This window comes from Rattus norvegicus, chromosome 2, assembly GCF_021556685.1.
Source record: "Rattus norvegicus strain SHRSP/BbbUtx chromosome 2, alternate assembly SHRSP_T2T, whole genome shotgun sequence".
Classification (NCBI taxonomy): domain Eukaryota; kingdom Metazoa; phylum Chordata; class Mammalia; order Rodentia; family Muridae; genus Rattus; species Rattus norvegicus.
In genome coordinates this window covers 245,630,019-245,646,494 of record NC_141535.1, presented here as the reverse complement: position 1 = coordinate 245,646,494, position 16,476 = coordinate 245,630,019, and the positions used below count along the sequence as shown (strand labels likewise).

The 16,476-nt window shown below is 43.3% G+C and overlaps 1 long non-coding RNA gene and 1 pseudogene across 1 annotated transcript; one reads left to right on the top strand and one right to left on the bottom strand.

Annotated features, from left to right (window-relative positions):
- The first annotated feature begins 3,061 nt into the window (after positions 1 to 3,061).
- LOC147996634 (uncharacterized) lies at positions 3,062 to 16,190 on the top strand. The gene is made up of 4 exons (XR_015672740.1): positions 3,062 to 3,244; positions 4,238 to 4,461; positions 13,337 to 13,503; positions 13,698 to 16,190. It is a non-coding gene; the product is annotated as an uncharacterized LOC147996634 (long non-coding RNA).
- Rnu7-69p (RNA, U7 small nuclear 69 pseudogene) lies at positions 7,999 to 8,055 on the bottom strand (annotated as a pseudogene).
- Positions 16,191 to 16,476: the final 286 nt, after the last annotated feature.

Sequence of the window (16,476 nt, the reverse complement as noted above, 5' to 3'; positions counted from 1 at the left end):
GAGAGAGCTTGTGTGTGTGTGAGAGAGAGCTTGTGTGATTGTGTGTGTGTGTGTGAGAGAGAGAGAGAGAGCTTGTGAGTGTGTGTGTGTGTGTGAGAGAGAGAGAGAGCTTGTGTGTGTGTGTGTGTGTGTGTGAGAGAGAGAGCTTGTGTGTGTGAGAGAGAGCTTGTGTGATTGTGTGTGTGTGAGAGAGAGAGAGCTTGTGTGATTGTGTGTGTGTGAGAGAGAGAGAGAGAAAGAGAGCTTGTGTGTGTGTGAGAGAGAGCTTGTGTGATTGTGTGTGTGTGTGTGTGTGTGTGTGAGAGAGAGAGAGAGAGAGAGAGAGAGAGAGCTTGTGAATGTGTAGTGGTGTCTGTGTGTGTATGTGTGTGTGTGTGTGTGTGAGAGAGAGAGAGAGAGAGAGAGAGAGAAAGAGAGCTTGTGTGTGTGTGAGAGAGAGCTTGTGTGATTGTGTGTGTGTGTGTGTGTGTGAGAGAGAGAGAGAGAGAGCTTGTGAATGTGTAGTGGTGTCTGTGTGTGTATGTGTGTGTGTGTGTGTGTGTGTGAGAGAGAGAGAGAGAGAGAGAGAGAGAGAGCTTGTGAATGTGTATGTGAGTGTGGTATGTGTGTGTGTGTGCCCATATATGTACCTGTATCTGTCTCTCTGTGTGTGCATGTCTCTGTGTGCATGTCTCTGTGTGCATGTCTGTTTGTATGTCTCTGTTTGTATGTCTGTGTGTGCATGTCTGTGTGTGCATGTGTGTCTGTATGTGTATCATCACCCACATGCATGCACGTTACTAGATGATAAAACGATGTGTCCTATTGGTTTTCAAAAATCAGAAAATAAGAAATAAGTTGTAATGGTCCAGGAAAAAGTTTAGTAGTGACAAGAAAGTTATGAAATAAGTTATAATTTTCTCCCTTAAAGAGGCCATCTCCTGTAGCCAGACAGGAACCCCAGTGGAGTGACAGGGACACCAACCCACCCACAAAACTTTTGACCCAAAATTTATCCTGCCTACAAGAAATGCAGGGACAGGGGATGGAGCAGAGACTGGGGGAATGATAACTGACCCAACCAGAGACCCCTCCCATGGGCAAGCACCAATCCCTGACACTATTAATGTAATTCCGTTATGCTTGGGGAACTATCATGGCTGAGAGGCTCCACCCAGCAGCTGACTCAGACAGATGCAGAGTCCCACAGCCAACCATCAGATGAAGCTTAGGGATCTTTGTGGAAGAGTTGGGGGAAGGATGGAAGGCCCTGAAGGGGATGGGAACTCCACAGGAAGACCAACAGAATCAATTACTCCAGACCTCTGGGAGCTCTCAGAGCATGCAGGGGCTGGACCTAGGCACCCCTGCACATAAGTAACAGATAAGCAGTTTGGTCTTCATGTGGGTCCTGAACAACGTGAGCAGGGGCTATGCCTAAAGTTATTGCCTGTCTGTGAAATCCAGTCCCCTAACTCAACTGTCTTATCTGGCCTCAGTGGGAGAGAATGCCCCCAGGCCTGCAGAGACTTGATGTGTCGGGGTAGGAGGACACAGGTTTTCGGGGGGGGGGTGTCCACTCTCTCAGAGGAGAAGGGGATGAGGGGTGGGGGAAGGGATGGTGGGAGGGGGAGACCACCAGGAGGGGTAACAGTGATTGGTATGTAAAGTGAATAGGTTTAAAATAATAAAAAATAAAGTTATTTTCTCAATAACCTCTCTTTAACTTAAAATTTTACATTGTTACAAATAATTTTAATTCTAATATTGGAAATGAGACTTCTTAGCCAGGCAATGGCAATATATGCCTTAATCCAGAGACTGGAGTATCTGTAACTTTAAGGACAGCCTGGTCTACAGAGCAAGTTCCAGGTTAGCCAAGGATACACAGAGAAACCCTGTCTCGAAAAACTAAATGAAAAAATAAAAATAAAATAAAAAAAAAACAAAATCAGGCTTCTTGAGAAATAAAGAAACCAATATTCCTACTTAAATGTTGTGTTTTATCTTTTCCTTAAAATGTTTTCTTTTATTTTCATTACTTCTGATTCTAAAGCATTTGCTATGAATTTTATCAACCAAAATAAGTGTCCATTTAAAAACATTGTTATTTTTGTTAGATAAGTTTTAATAATCTGGATAAGATCATTTTTCTAGACGCTAATCAACCAAAAATAGAAGAGAAATATAAAGTTTATTTCTATTACTAAGTCCACAATACAAATATTTTTTTAATTATGTGAATGACTGTTTCTATATTTTCATCCAAGTGTCAAACTGACTCTCTTCAGCCCCCAGATGCAAATGTCAGTTTAAAATCTGACTTTATCCCACATGCTACAAAGGTTGTTCTGGAAAATGGTTGGAAAAGCCCCTTCTAAATAAGTATAATTCGGGATGACTGTCCGTGATATATCGACTGGTTCTGTATACAAGGGGAAAAGAGTAAAGAATCTGTCAAATTAAAACAGAACATCTGTAAAACGCTTTGCAAGAGAACGTTAAAATGCTATAAATCAATATGTGAGTGTTTAAAACAAAGCGAGCTCGCCCTGTGTTTTGTGGATTTGATTTATTCCCGTGGTTCAGGGTGGTGCTTACACAGTTATGCTACAGCAAAGTTCCGAGAGACAGATTTCTCCACGAGCCCCTTCCCACAGAGGTATTTCTATTAAATTCAGCTGTGGTGGCAAGAGTTCATCATTTCAAAACCCATGGTTGTTCTGGAGGCTGGCATGGAACCCTGTACAGCCCAAGCTGGCCTTGAACTTGAGGTGCCCTTGTCTGAGTCTTCTGGGTGCTGCCATTACACATGTGCACTGCCTGGCCCCGAACCCTGTGTTTTGATCACGTAATTCTAATAACTGTTCAAATGTGAGCACGCCGAAAACACAGTGCCGATTTCCCATCCTGAGAAACAGAGGCATGAAAAGCTATCTGATGGTGGCTGTGCAAGAGGGATCAGTCTGGGAAATGGGAGTCCAAGTCATATCACATACCTATGAAATGCCTTTCTGTGCATGAAAAGGGCAGGGCAGGTTTCTCCCCAACAGCGCCTCCTGTGGCCCTGCGCTGTCAATGCAGAGCTTCACTGCCCTTGGCTGTGTCAGTCTGAAAGCTCAACCTAAGCACGCAGTCCCACGGAGGATCAGACTTAGCGGTAAATTCTCCCAAGGGAATCTGGAAGGGCAACTCTGACTTTCCAAGGCTCTTGTCTAAGATCACCACTTCCGTGCCTTCCCTGTGTCTCACCCAGACATGACAGGTATAAATCCAACATGTGATGGGAATCGCTGATAGTGTGTGCGTGCGTGCGTGTGCGTGCGTGCGTGTGTGTGTGTGTGTGGCAGGGATGCTGTTTAGCCTATTATTAATAGGAGAAAAAGAACTAAAATTCCTTTATGACCCCTGCTCCCTACACCCCTCCCTCACCTCGGCAGAGTAGTGTCTGCCAAGGACAGATGCCGGAAGTCTGTTTCCTGGTAAAATCTGAAACAGTATCAGGTTATTTCCAATATTTTCTCACGTGGGTAGTACTGTATGTGTGCATTCAGAGATTGTGTGCAGGTGTGCTTACCTATGCGGATTCATGCAGCTCATGGCTGTAGACTGAGCGAGCCCCTGGGCTCTGCTTGTCTCTGTTCCCCCACCCCCACCCCAGCGCTGGAGTTAGAGAGCAGTCTGCTGTCTCATGCCAGACCTGAGGGCTTCAAATTCAGCTCCCTGTTACTGTTCAGCAAACACCTTACCCACTGGCCATCTCTCCAGCCCAAGGTTACTTCCTGGATGACAAGACTAGATCTGTGCTAATATTTAAGTACCAGCATGTCCTTGACTGCATTTCTGGGGTGGGGGGAATGCCGTGCATGGGGGGGGGGGGTGTGCAGGAACTTAATCTAAAGGGACAAACTTTTACTAAACTGCATTGCTTGAAAGTATAAAATAAAACAAAGCAAGCTTTAAAAAAAAACTCTTTAGAAGCTACTGGAAGGTCACTCTTTTCCGCCAGGATGGACAATTTCCTGGCGGAAACAGCAAGCTCAGAAGGTACAGTCGCGTTTCTCAGAACAGCCCAGCTACTGTTACCTGATGGAGACAACCCTTCCGGTAGCCCTTCCAGATTACAAAGTTTCTCCCCAGCTTCTCCCCCACTTCTCCAGCTTTCTCTCTAGCTTGACGCAACTGCCTGGGTAAGGGCCACCCAAGACTGACAGTGAACGTGTTCCAGGCAAATTCCACAGGTTTCCTTCCACCGCAGGGCGGCACAGGAAACGGTTATGCAGTGCAGCAACGTCCACAGGCTCTGAGGACTTAATGTAGGTGACCCCCCAACAAGGAATTTCAGTCAGCTGAAGATGGAAATGAAGGAAACATCAAAGGGTCGCGTCTAGACAACACCTTCCTGTCTCAGAGAGCTGCTCGCGACCTCCACTCATTGCAGACCGGCAAGAAGGAAAACCCGTCAGACCTCATTGACCGTAGGTAATGAAACAGGGTAATTTCTTCTGATAATGTCACCAAAGAGGAAATCCTACAGACTAAACCGATTAAGACCTCAAGGGAAATATCATATGCACAAAATTGGTTGAGGGGGTTTGAGGAAGGTTGGTGGGGGGTTGGGGGAGAAGGGGTCGTGGATGGGGTTTTCTTTTTTATTGATTTGGGCTAGTCTTTTGTAGCAGAAACCAGATTTGAGAAAAACTTTGAGTTATACAACAATCGATAAGTTTTCTATGCTTGTCCCCCAATAGACAATTATAAATGCTGAGTTTGTGGGCCCCCACAATCTGAAACAATTCCCTTCCAGAAGGAATAGAGCTATTCCATTCAAAGGGAGGAAGTTTATCTCGCTAACTTGAGCGTTATTTTTAGCCCTATGACCTGGGCATCAGGTGAGAAAGCACCCCTGCCTATCTAAGCTATGTGAATACGTGACGGAAAAAGAAGTAAGGAATTTAATTCTAATGGTCTTCCATTGGTATGCCATGTTAACTGTGCGATTTGGGCTTACCCTGCTACTGTATGTATATATTTATTTAGGAAGGTTTTCAGCAGGAAAACAAAACAAACAAAAAAGGTCATTGTATGTTTCAAATGCTTTTGTTTTTATTTTGTTTTGTTGTTTTTGTTTTTTTTTTTTTTTGCCCTAACTCTTCCTTTTAATCACCTATTTAAAAAGCCAGAGTATTATACCTCTCCATAATGAGCCCTCCAAATCCATGAGCTGGCTTATCCCTAAGCAGTTACATCCATGGGGAACCTGACGGCTGGTGATAACGCCTTTGCTGACATACAGCTCTCCGACACTGCTCTTTCCAGACACCACTCATGGGTTCTGACCCAGAACTGATCTTTGCTAAGGAATCTACAATGTACAGTAGCTAGTTATGAGAATCTGTGTCCTGGCTTACCAGGGTGGGTCTCATCCTAACCAGCCGTTTAAAAACCGAAGGGCTTGACAGAGCGTTTGACAGCCCTGACATCCCTGTAGGTTGCTTCCTGGCTGGGGGTATCCTTCTAGGTGCTGGAGACTGCAGTCCAATTCTGCCAAGTCTCCTTCAAATTCAGAGAGATCTGTGCTAGCTACAAACGGAGTCTTCCTGACGCTTGAAGTTTGCCCTAATGAGAAGCATGGAGCACTTGGCAACCACGTTTGCTTGCCTTCTTGATTCAACATGCTCTCCTGCGAGCATGTTATTGAACAATGGGACCCAGGGTTGAGTTGGTAACAATCATCAATTACATTTTACTAACAAGATTATATGCTTCTACAAAACCCCTGATTTTAAGTTCTGAGGAAAAGCAATGTCTACTGGCAAAATTCTGACTTGAAAACTGAAAAGCTGTTATTACTCTTGAAATTATTAACTTATAAGAAATATATATATTATATTATTTAAGTTATTGCATTTAAGAGGACCACTCTTTTTTTTTAAACAGTGGAACCTTTGGAAATATTGTTTACAAAAATATTCCAGTGTCTTTAATTTTTTCCAATTATGAAAGTAATGATGTAGTCATTGTAAAATAATTAGAAAATGCAGAGGCATTTAGAGACGATTGAACTTCCCTATTGTGACCATCTTGACATATGTCATACTTCTCATTATCTCTGCTTAGACTTACTGTCTTGCATACAGGGTTATCTTACTTTACACAGGCATGCTTTTAAGTTATGTCAGAACTCTCTCAATGGAAAGATAATTTTAATAACTGCACAATACTCCATTCTAGAAATGCACCATATCTTAATGATTTACTTGAACACCTTGTTTGCTCCAAACACCTTGCTACTAACAATGATCTAAAACAAGAATTTCTGTGCCTACACAAGATTTGAGTCCATGAGCATGGTTTTTTTGTTTTGTTTTATTTTGTTTGTTTGTTTGTTTTGGGGGTGTTTTTTTGGGCTTTTGGGGGTTTTTGTTTTGTTTTGTTTTGTCTTTTAAAAAAAGTCTCTGGGTTGTGGTGGTGGTGTACACCTTTAATCCCAGTGCTTGGGAGACAGGGGCAGGTGGATCTCTGTGAGTTCCAGGACAGCCAAGGCTACCTAGAGAAACCCTCATCCCCCACAACACACATATGAAGTCTCACAGTATAGAATGTGATGGCCTCAAATTGGCTATGAAGCCCAAACTGGACTGAACTTGCCATCCCCCTGCCTCAGCCTCACCAGTGCTGTGATTACAGGCATCAGGCACCATACTCTGCTGTGATAGACTGTTCTGTGGTGGTTTTGTTTTTCATCTATTGGTTTTGTTGGTGCTTCTCTCTATTTTAAAATGAGGTTAGCTGAATGTGGTGATTCACGCTGGTAATCCCAGCTCAGGATTCTGGTGAATTAAAGGCAAGCTGGGGCTATAAGAGTGTCTCAAAAAGGTAGTACTCTTTAATCAAATGTGATTTTTTTAAAAGTAGACAAAAAAAGCCTTCATAAATGAATTTCTTCCTTGGGCAACTACATCCCATAATACTTCCATCCAGTCTCTTCATTCAACATGTTTGGAATTACCTTGGATATGTAATTTTAAATCCAGAATTTCTCCTCTCGCATATTAGAAGCATTTCCATATGGCATAAAACTTTTCATTACTTTTTTACATCATTTGTGACTATTAACAACTGACTTGGGCTCCACAGTCTGAGGGAAGCATATTTTCTCGATCGCAATTGCCAGGCACTTACACACTTTATAAAAGATGGTGTGAGACATCACTCCACAAACCTCAGTAAGAGACTCATTTCTTTTCCATAAAAAGGCCAAAAAGAAATAGAGCATGCTTGGTGCTGGAGAGATGGCTCAGCGGTTAAGAATACCTACCCATCTTTGGGAGACATGGATTTAATTCTCAGCACCCCTCAAGGGTCTCATAAGATCCTGTAACTCCGATTCTAGGTGATTGGATGCCCTCTCCTGGCCTCCAAGAGCACCTGCACACATATATAACTCAGGCACAGGCATGCAGGAGAACCTTATGCCTCCACGGGCACCAAGCATTGACATTGTGCATGTACATACATGTGGGCAAAACACACATATGCATAAAATAAATCATTTTAAATAAAAACACCGTAACCCAGTGTTTCAACTTTATGAGTTTAGAGAGTGTGGTCCATACACATGATTTCCATAATTCAGAAATTCTTTAAGATGCAGTTTACATGAAGGGAAATGGTCTCATGTAAACTAGACAGTGTCTTGCTCTCTTTTTGTGATTCCTTGATAATAAAACTATATTGAAAGAAACATGTCACTTCTTGCCAAGGAACAGCCTCGACTTCCTCAGGAATCCTGAGGAAGGTGTGTTTGGGAGTGATAACTAGAAGTTAATCATGAGTATAGGCTGAAAGGTCTATATTCTTCTCCACACACCTTCCTAGACAGCTCTCTTTTGCTAGAAAAAAAATTCTAAAATTTCTCTAGATGGCTCATGGATTTTCCAGCCAAAGTTAGAAAAGCGGGTAGACAGAAATCTTGTGTTTTCTGATCAAAGTCAGAAAACCTTCAGCAAAAAATTCTTGGGTTTTCTGACAAAATTCAGAAAGCCCACAAGACAAATTCTAAAAAAAGAACTGCAATAGCTCTCCAGACAATTCATCTCTCTTGCAGAACCTAGCCCAGTCCTTTACATATCAATTCAGTCATTTACCCTAGGTTCCCTTTTGATTATCCCTCAAACCAGCATTTTATGATCTAGCCCCTGGATTCTTAGGAAAAGTTAACAAGTACACTTTTTAACATAGCAAATGAACTCAGAGATCTGCCTGCCTTTGTAAACACAAACAATAAGGTAGCTGTCCAGAAATCACCATTTCCACCACACCTGGACCTAAACTCACTCTGTCCCAGGCTGACCTTGAACTCAGGTTCTTGACTTGATCTGCCTGCCTTTGTAAGCACAGATAGTAAGCTAGCTAGGTGGGATCCACTCTGAGGTCACCATTCCTTAAATCTTGTTATCTCCTTCTTTAATATCTTTCTGATGAGTTGGCTCATTAGTGAAGCTGTCTCTTTTAGGTCCATGAAGCCCCTCATATAATTCATACTGCACCCTTATTTTCTCATATTTGAGAAATTATACATTCTTGAACTCGTGTTTTCAGAGTTCTTTCTCACAGCCTGAAGGACTCTGCTGAAGGTCTCTGTGTCACAGAGATACACTATTGCTTCCTGGAGTCATGCTTCTCCTAATTATCTTAGAGTCATTAACCTTAACAGGGAGAGCATTCCCAAAGGAGAAACATAAAAGAATATACATTATTCTAGAAACAAACCCCACAGCCATGGCAACCACCAGCACCCATGGAGGCCATGCCCTGCTGGCTCTGCTCCAGGGGCAGGAACCACAGCAACCCTGCAGGACTTGGCAACTTCTTTGTTGTTTATTTGTCTTTAAACAGTTCTAAGGCTTGAGACCAAGTCTCATTCATGCAGCCCTGGCAACACATCGGCATCTTTTTTAAAGTGGTTGATTAATTACTCTTTTTTCCAGGATGATACTTTGTTACCTTGGTGATAGAAGTCAATCTTCACAGCTTTAGTGGTTCATTCACCTCTACCATGTCCACTGTTTGTAACAAAGAATCAGGATGTTAACAGAACAACAGGAAGGGTTGACATTGTTTGCCAGCCTACCTTGACCAAAATTACACTTAACAAATCTTTTATCACAACCAGAGGTAAAATGTACTGGAAACAGAATCTTCTACAGTGCACCTTGTGCTATAACTCTGAGAAATCATTTTCAGACACACACGGGTAGCCCATTTTGGATACGTTATTACTACATTATAAAGTACAGTCCTATTTCATGCAACCATTTTTTCTGTTTTCTTTCTTCTCTTCTGTAGTTCCAGGGACTGAACCCAGGGCTTCATGACTGTCACACAGCCCCCACCCCCACCCGAGCTGCATCCCTGGCCTTCAGTTTGCTTTTTATTTTAAGACAGGTTCTCAAAGGTTGCCCAGATCAACCTTGACACTGCCATCTCTCCTGCCTCAGCTCCTGAGTAGCTGGATTGTAGACCTGTGGCACAAGCCCAACCTAACATGATTATTTGAAAAATAAAATCCCAAATGTGATCATTATCAACCTTCATTTGTAGAACGTTAAGGAAACTCTATTTTTTTTAAAAAAAAAATTTACTCATGTACAAGCCTCACAGTATTGGATAATTCAGAATATTTTACCACAGCATTATTTTAAACAACTCTTTATTTTGCAAGGAGAAAAGTGGAAAACATGTATCCTAAAGTTAAAGATGCTTCACCTATAATTTAAATCTTTCTTTCCCCCTGTGCTGGACTAGAGCTCACGCTGCCCAGTGCCAAGCCTGTATTCTGACACTGTGTTCCATTCCTTTAACTACAGCTGAAACTCCATCACTGCCATTCCTTTTTAAATTTATTTTTCTTTGTGTATATGAATCTCTTGCTTGCTTGTGTCCCTACACCGTGTATATGACTGGTGCCTTTAGAGGTCAGAAAAGGGTGTTGGATCCCCTTGATTGAGGTTATGGACAGTAGTGAGTCAGTATGTGGCCCTGTTGTTCTTAACCACTGAACTATCTGGCCAGTTTTCCCCTCCCCCGATTTTTAAGACAGGCAGGCATAGAACTCCTGATCCTCCTACCCCCATTTACCTAGTGCTAGGAGTAGAGGCATATGCTACCACTGTTGCCTATGACATGGTGTTGTTTTAAAAATTACCCTCCTTAAAGATAAACGTAACAACTGAGTGTGGTGGCCCACAACTTTGATTGCAGAACTCTGGTGACAGAGGCAGGCAGATCTCTGAGTTTGAGGTTTATAGAGCGAGTTCTGAGACAGCCAGGGTTACACAGAGAAACCCAGTCTCCAAAAAAAAAAAAAAAACAAAAAACAAAAACAAAAAAAAAAAAAAACAAAAACAAAAACAAAAAAAAACGGCAAGCAGCCAAAATATGATACACAGGTAGTGAGTGTCTTTTTACTCTGTTTGCCTTCTCGGATCTCTCGAAACCCTTCCAAAGGCAAAGCATGGATTAAACTGTGAGGTGGGTGCCTCTAACACGAGAGATGACTAGAACTGAAAGAGAAGTCATGGCTACGCGTTGGCCGCATTCAGGGCACAATGTTTACTTTTAAATTGCTTGATTTAGCCAGGCGACTGTGGTGCACACCTTCAATCCCAGCACTCAGGAGGCAGAGGCATGTGGATCTCTGAGTCTGAGGCCAGCCTGCTGTATAGACTGAGTTCCAGGTCAGCCAAGGCTACACAGAGAAGTCTTGCCCCCTCAAAAAAAAATTCAAAGAAAAAGAAAGCTTGATTAAAATACAGAAGATTGCCCCTGAAAAATGACAGTTGACCTGACTTCTTACACACACACACACACACACAAATGCATAGGCACACAGACACAGAAACACACACACACACACACACACACACACATGCATACAAAGGCATAGGGATTACCCTCACACATGTACCTGCACACACATTGACATACATGTATGCACCCATTTAAATTGCTTGACTTAAAATGATGCATTGAGAGGAGAGGAGAGATGATTCCAAGTATGTTGGCTGCTCTTCCAGAGTGCCTGATTTCAGCTCCTACCACCCATACTTCAGGGTTTATAACCCCAACTCCATCTCCAAATGATATGACAGCCTCTTCTGACCTCCATGTGTACCTACATGCATGTGGAATACACTTACACAGACACACACTTACATACACAGAAATAGCAAATAAAAATATCTAAACAGAAAATAACGTAAAGTATTTCCCTACACTTACACCTATCGTTCTTGGAGAGGAGAAAGGCATACTTTGAGACAGGATCTACCCTGCAAGGACCAACAAGCCTCTGTTACTGGTCAGGACCCCTCCCCACCCCCGCTCCTGTATTCTGAAAAGCTCCACATGACTAGAACACGTTTGCCTCTGGTCAAATGCCCATTGCCAGCCAACCCCTCTGATCAGAGAGCTTGCGAGCTAGCACACCTTACATAAGCAAACTAGAAAGGCCGGGTGGACTCTAACCGGCTACCCTAGAGCTCATGCTCCATGCTATAGGAGACCATAGACCTTCCCACTCACCCTCTGTATTGAAGCTATCTCAACCTCACAGCCTAAGACAAAGGGAAGCCAACACCTAGAATACAGCAGGCTCATTGTAAGGTCTTTAAAAATGCACGACCTGCAGAACAGACTCCCGCCCAGTATAGCTGCTAGCTGGCAAATATCAGCAATGTCCCCAACCCCTGGCTTGAACTGAGGCTTGAGACTCAAGTTGAAGTCTTTGTTTTAAAGATTGGATTTTTATTTATAAGTGTGTGAATGTCCCACACATGCGTGGGGATTTGAGGAAACAAAAGGGGGCATTAGATCCCCAGGAGCTGGTGGTCATGTGCCACCCCATTCAGCTGCTTGGAACAGAAATCCTCTAGCAGAGCAACGAGTGCTCTTAGCCACTGAACCATCTCTCCAGGCCCAGGCTGGAAGTCCTGCTCTCAGCTCCAGGACAGATGAACACTTTAAAGCCCTCAAGAGCGAAAGCCACCTCTATTTTTCACTACATATCTCCATGATTTTGCTCTCTTAACAGTATCAGAACTTGCTAGCACATCAAGTTATTTCAAAACATTCATTTCTTAGGAACCAGGGGAAATGTAAACATGAGGTGTCTCTGTCGCTGGGGAAATGGGAGCCACTGAACGTGTGGGACAGGCCTGTCACTCCAGCACTGGAGACACTGAGGCAGGAGGACTGTGACAGGCCCTAGACTGAGATGCTGTCAAAAATAAGCAAAATACATAGAACAGCAACTTCATACAGAAAAACAAAGGCAGATCCCAAAGCAGGTTCTCAGGATCACTTAGCAGACACTTTACAGTCTGGTTAAAAAGGATGAAGCTGGGACACTTTGAATGGAGGACTGCGCTGCACAGGTAACATCCCCCAGAGTATTTCTGCAGTATGGCAGGGCCAGGGACTCAGTGGCTACCTGGAAGTACACAATTCCTTACTAGAGCACTGGTTCTTGCTGACCAGCTAGTCCATGTGATGATTTGTTTTTCAGTCTGTCCTAAACTGTCAGCTTAGCAGGACCTAAATGACAGATGTGCACAGGTCTTTAAACGGCAGTTTTATAAATAAGGTAGTTTCCCCTTTATCTGTGGTTTCCGCTTTCTCTGCTTATTGCTACAGTGTATCTGAAAGTATTAAAGGAAACATTCAAGAAAGCAATAACGCGGGATGGAAAGGGGCGGCTCAGCAGTTCAGAGGGTAAGAGGCTTCCCTGGAGGATGAGTTCTGCTTCCAGCACCCTGGTAGAAGCCGTTCACGACCACCTGTAACATCGGTTCCAGAGGGATCCAGCGCCTCTGGCCTCTGCAAGCACCAGCAATACATGTACACATACAGACACCCAAACACAGATCACACACGTACAAACACAGAGATATCCACACATAGACAGTCACACACAGATACCCCACACCTCTATGAAGATACACAGACACACAGACAACAGACACATACACACAGAGAGAGAGACATGCACATACATGTATATGATCATACATGTGCAAACACATACACACAGAGATACCCACACATAGACACCCACATGAAGATACACACACACACACACACGTACCCACACACAGACACCCACACCCACATGAAGATACACAGACATACAGACACACAGACACACACAGAGAGAGACAGACATGCACACATGATCACACACATATAGATGCTCCCACGCAGACACACACATAATCAAAATAAGACACTTTTCCTGTCCCACTTTATTTTCATACCCTTCAGGGTCTGACAATTAACTTCTCCTTCTGTGCAGGAAATATTTGTTGACCTCTACAACAAGATAAGAGCAAAAAGAAAAACAGGAAGAAAATATGTTTAAAGTGGAGTATTGTGGCCCAGACTTGTCTTATCAGGACTCTGTGGCAAAAGAATGAGGTCATATATTTTAAACCAGCCTGGGATGACTGTCTTGAGAAAAAGGTAAGATGATAATATTTCTGTATGTGTATATGTATATATCTATTAATAAAAGTCAGTAAAACTTAAATTTAGAAGTTCAAAAGAGGGCTAGTTTGAAATGCTATCATACCAAATTTCTGTCATTTCTTTTGCTTTATAATTATTGGACTTCTTTACTCTGCCATGTTGGAAACTTTATTTATGCCTGTTTTCAGAGCTGGGTTCAACTCTGCAACCCTGAACCATCAAACTTAGTGGTGATGTTAAGGAAGAAGCATTATTTCGAAGATTTTTGAAAATATAAGAAGTTAATTCGGAAAGAAAAGATCAGAAAAATCATACTTCCCCACACGAGAGCCCTCATCCATTACTCTGCTTTGTAGCCCTCTGGTCCCATCTGCTGGGAAACTCAGTTTAGAGTAATCTGTTTTCTGTGCCTCTGCTCCTTGAGTCCTGCAAGTGTCCGGGAAGAGAAGAGTGGGGCAGTGTGTGCTCTGTTCACCTGGGGCCCTGAAGCAACTGTCACAAGACAAGTGATAACGGCCATCTACAAGCTGTCCCTTCTGTTCTCTTACTGCTGGAAGGAAGGGTCCTCCCTACTCAGCTCGCATCTCGGTTGGCAGCTTTAAAAACCTGGATCTCTATGTACTTCCTCTCCCTGGAGAAAAGGACCCCACAGCTAAGGGCTGGCTTGGGAAGCTGCCTGCACAAAATTATCACGAGGATCATCCTTCGCCTCTGTAGTTCCATGAACTTTATTCAAGAGTTTCCCACCCCACCTGACCTCTGCCAGGACGTCCCATGGTGTCTGGGCCTAGAAAGTATTTTGCCTCATCCCTTTACAGGGCTCAGCTGTACTCCTCAGATTCCACACTACGCAAATCATGCTGCTTGGATTTAGCTAAGAGTTAGGATAGAAACCGTGACCAGGTTCCTTCCCTGCCACCAAATACTAATAAGCTATTGTTTGATGGCTTGTTAGAACTGAGGTTAGCTCCCAATTCAGGCTCCAGAAATTTATAGATTACCTACCGAAACGCTTCTAGCCAGCCCGCGAGATCCAGTCTCTTATTTGGCCAATCTCTCTTTCTGGGGCTGACTACAAAGGCCCCTTTTGGCTCACCTAATTAACATGCCCAATTAAAATTAAGCACCTCATCCTAACGTGGGGTTTCCTGTTTGCCTTTATAACTGACATTTACTCATTTGCCCCGTCTGTCTCCTCTCTATCCATAGGCAGTCCTCCTGCCTCCAGAGCAGCAAACGGACCTTCCCCTCTCCCTTGTTCTGTTCAGTTCATGTTCTCCCTCGTCCTCCATCTCCTGTCTTTGTCTCTTATTCCCTGCCCTCTGTCCCTCTGGGGCAAACACATCTCCTTTGTGCTGAGACCATGGCCACCTACCTTAGGTTATTCTCTTGCGTTTTAAAAAAATCATCTTGGAGGAGGCCGTGTGGGTCAGCACTCAGACAGCACACGGAGATCAGGCTGTACCAGGCTCAGACAGCACCAGGCTGATCTCTGTGAGGAGGAAGCCAGCCCAGTCTAGGTAGCATGTCCCAGGCCTGTCAGTCAGGGATGCACAGTGAAACTTGGTATCAAAAAAACAAACAAACAAACAAACAAAAAACCCTCGAGAGCAAGAAAGATAGAAGGAGAGGGAGAAAAGGAGGAAAAAGGAAGTAAGAAAAGAGAACCTTTCTGTAGTCAAGACCTAGAACTCAAACCTAGAAAACACATGCACCTGAGATACTACCTGACTTGACATCACACTATCCCTATTTCCCAACTTTAAAAACAAAACAGGAATAAGGGCAAGTTCTTAGTGTCAACATTTTTTTCAAAGAAAAAAAAGCAAAAAAACAAAGTCACAGAACTTGTAAATGGTAGCACGGCCTCTTCCAATTCTAAGAAGAATGGGGTTTTTGTTGTGGACTTTCCCCTTCTCCCTAGTTCTGTTCAGTTCATGTTCTCCCTCATCCTCTATCTCCTGTCTTTGTCTCTCATTCCCTGCTCTCCGGTTTCTGCAGCAATGAACTAATACATTGATCGGGTACCTGGTCCTGTAGACATTAACCACAGTGTGCATAAGCAAGGTGTGCACGGACCTGTAGCTCCCTTCCTTCAGAGCCACCACTGCCCATCAGACTGAAACGCCGCCACTCATCTGTCAGTCCATCTGTCAGCTCACCAATCATGACATATCCCCAATCGGAGGCACTACGAATCTCAAGAAACACACTTTCTGCTCTCCAGGGGTGCTGAGGCTAGCAAAGAAATGAGAAAATGCCACCTAGACTGCAAGAAGGCAGACGAAAAGGCAAGCCCCAGACCAATGGGCAGGAGGCAGTACTCGAAGACTGTCTTTCTTGTCTTTCTCCATTTGGTTTTCAAGCAGAATGCATGGCACCATGCGGCTTGTGAAGTTTAAATACTAGGTCCCTGTTCACAGTACATCAGATTGAATTACAGCTGAAGATTTACCTCTGAAATCAGTTCTTTACAGATTTGTGTTTAACACATGATGTCTGGGGAGAGAATACAAAGCTACAGTTCTTCCAAAGACTTAAGTTACCCTGTAACAGGTGGTTGTGAGCCACCGCACCTAGGTATTATTAGATCCTCTGCAAGAACCGTATGAATACTTACTTAACTGCTGGCCCATCTCTCCAGTCCCTTAAGAAATTTTTAGAAAAGACTTAGACAAAAAGAAAAAAAGTTAGCTTATTTCTAATCAACAAAAAAAATATAAGTTCTGTGTTGTCGGTAGATTCTGGCCATTTCAATTGCTGTGCTTAGCATCAGCATATATCACTGTGTTCTAAATATGCGTGCTCTTAGTATACACTCAGAGAAATTGAAAGTCGCATAATCAACATTTACCTTAAAACAACATATTGTGGCTCCAGAGACAGCTTGGTTGTTAAGAGTGTTCGCTGCTCAGGCACGGGGACCCTGAGACAATAAAGGCATGCTCTTGTGCCTGCCTGTAACCC